This window comes from Myotis brandtii, unplaced genomic scaffold (assembly GCF_000412655.1).
Source record: "Myotis brandtii unplaced genomic scaffold, ASM41265v1 scaffold300, whole genome shotgun sequence".
Lineage (NCBI taxonomy): Eukaryota > Metazoa > Chordata > Mammalia > Chiroptera > Vespertilionidae > Myotis > Myotis brandtii.
The window spans coordinates 3570136-3573123 of NW_005361459.1; the positions used below are offsets into that span (position 1 = coordinate 3570136).

General features: G+C 40.7%; 1 long non-coding RNA gene across 2 annotated transcripts in view; it reads right to left on the reverse strand.

The window, feature by feature from the left end:
- LOC106726666 overlaps nucleotides 1-2735 on the reverse strand; it is a 27112-nt gene extending 24377 nt beyond the window's left edge. For both annotated transcript variants that reach the window (XR_001362733.1, XR_001362732.1), the window contains exon 1: nucleotides 2615-2735. This is a non-coding gene — a long non-coding RNA (uncharacterized LOC106726666). The remainder of the gene's footprint in view (nucleotides 1-2614) is intronic.
- Nucleotides 2736-2988: the final 253 nt, after the last annotated feature.

Below are 2988 nucleotides of genomic sequence, written 5' to 3' on the forward strand. Positions count from 1 at the left end.
GTAGGTGGGTTACATGAAATCCATTGGTGATAGACTAGAGAGGCGGGAGAAAGCAAGCAGGGGGGGAGGGGGGGAACCCCTGGGATTGGATAAAAAGTAAAATGATAGACACATACTTAGGTGGGTGCAGGAACAATTAACATGATTAACAATGAAGGAATTTGTGGTATCTGTCCTGGCGCCCAGCACATTATGTTGTGCCTCAAGGGGTCCAGAAAAGGGAAGTTACAAGTTACCCAGACATTTCTAGGGTATGTTATTATAGATGCATAAAGACAGATAGGCTCAGTTAAGGTAAAGGTTGACCTTGTCAGTGAAGATACCGGCCTAGGATGTAACTACCCACCATAACTGCTTTTAGTTAAAGTTTAATTTCAGACCATCCTTTGTGGTTACTTTAGGTCTCTGAGTTTGCAAGACTGCCATGCAGGCCTTCCCTGAGCTTGTCTGGTTAGCATGTGGCCCCTTTCGTCCACAATACAATAAAATGTAAGTTGTTATTTTTGTTAATCTATGTTTTTGTTTTATCCTAACTGAAATGGGAGTAAACTCTTCTAAAACACCTGAAAGTGTCAAAATCCTGGCATTATTTCTGTTATCTGGTTCCTACATTGTTATCTGGTTCCTACATTGTTTTTTTGTTTGTTTGTTTTTTACTATATATCTCCATGAAGTAAAATTGCCCCTGCTTTCTTTCAACTGAAATTACAAGTATTGGGAAGATTTATATACAATTTAACCATTTGAAAAGCTGCTCAGTATTTAAAATGTATTTTTTCCCTGAGGCTTTGAGATCCTCAAGATACATTTCCTGACAACTCGCAATCAGCTTTGTGAAGCTCTTCACCTCTCATCTGCAGACAGGCTTGTCAGTGCCAACAAATAAGAATTACAGTGCAGTTCAGACACAGGGGTGCAGTAAGCGGGGGGAAATCTGCCTTGGCAAGAATCACTTAGTGAATGCAATGGAGACAGCTCTGAGCTGCAAATGTCAGTCCCACTTCCTGCCTCCTGCAGGTCTCAGCCGAGCAGGTCAGGGTCCGGGTACCTTGAGCCACTGAGCAATTGGGAGCCTGGCGGATATTTATTATTCATAAGAAATGGAGCATCTCAGACATTTGCAAAGCATTGCAGCCGTTAATGAGGTGGGGGAAGCGATCTGTTCCCCGGTGGCCCCCCACTGTATTTATTTGAATGTGTGATCATTAGACTGCACACGACTCTCGGTGCCCAGAGTGCATTGCACCCTGGAGAATGTGAAAATACTTTAATTAACAACAGGAGTGGGCAGGCCTGCTAGGCTCCTTCTGTTACTATCTCAGGACCTGAAAAGTCAGCACTCCGCCATCACCCCCACTATTTTCATTATCAACAGAAAAGAAAACACTAAGCAACAATTTCATTTAAAATTGATTTGGAAAGACCACTAAATACAAGATATTCCTGCCCCTTCCTTCCTCTGGCTCAACATTATTAACCAACATCACACCACCACATCCATACATCCACTAACATGCACACACACGCATGAGAAATGACCTTGATATTCATCTATATTCCACATGCCTTGCAAACAGTACAGTACTCTAGGGTGTATAGATGGATAACATGCCAAAATGCTGGGAATATGTGTTCATGTGAATATGTAAATGTATAGTCATCGTTTACTCAGTCAGATAAATTATTTGGTTCATTAATTTAAATAAAATGCTGGCAAATTCCTAGCACTCTATTTAGCTGAGAGACTGGGAGATGATATGCTTTTGTTTGTTTGCTTGCTTGTTTTAAAATGTTCAATCAGTGATTTCTGCCTGAACTCGTTGGTTATATTTAAGACCATGTCAATGCCCAACCAAATTTTCAGACAAGGAGAGTAGGGCTGTGATGTCCACTGTTAAAACACAACTGCGATTTTTGAATCTTGCACTCTATGTCCTGGACTGATTTGTTTCCACGTGTTAATGGGAATGTGAGCAGAGCTGACTGCATGCACATGTGCAGGCTGACCATCGAGATTGCCCCCATAGCTCAGTCTGGAGGCTGGCTTCTTGCAGGATAAATTTATTTGATGGCAAGAACTCTAGTTTCTTCAGAATCCAGAATTCACTAATGAAGACTTATTTATCACATTGTATCAATTAGTATTTATTGAGCCTCCTGGTGTCCCCCCCTTAACAGAGGCCCAAAAAGCAGTGGGCAATCCAGATGGAGAGAGTATTTGAGGTGCATTTGGAGAAAATTAAATGTTGATGTGTGAGCTGGGACTTTAACCTTCTTGGCATTTGGGGGAAGTTTTATTTTTGTTTTTTAGGGTACTATGTCAAAGTAGAATAAATGGTAATCTAGGGAGCCTTTTGAAAAATAAAGTTATTATTTTAGAACAACTTTATATTTGTAGAAAAATTGTGAAAGCAATACAGAGAATTCCCATATACCTCATACTTAGTTTCCCCTATTATTGAACATCTTACATTAGTATGATACACATGCTACAATTAGTGAATCAGTATTGATACATTGTTATTAATTAAAGTCCATATTTTATTTGAACTTCAGTAGTTTTTCCCTAAGGTCTATTTTTTTGTCCCAGGATCCCATCCAGGACTCCACAAACCTTTAGTCCTCATGTTTCCTGAGGCTCCTCTGGGCTGCGGCAGTTTCTCAGACTTTCCTTAGTTTTGATGATCTTGACAGTTTGAGGAGTACTGACCAGACATCTGCAGAATTAAGCTGGGATTGTCTGATGCTTTTGTCGTGATTAGACAAGAGTTATGATTTTGAGGGAGAAAAACCACAGATGAAAGTGCCATCGTCACCGTATGCTATCAAGACATGCTATCAACATGTCAGGGACTGCTTTCCCTCCCCCATAGACTGTTGCCAAAAAATGTTTAAGAGACTTCTGGAAAAAGTGGGCCTACAAGGGACCTATTGGATCCACTGACCTACTTCCTAGACTCTTTCCACTCACATGGTTTATGGACCCTA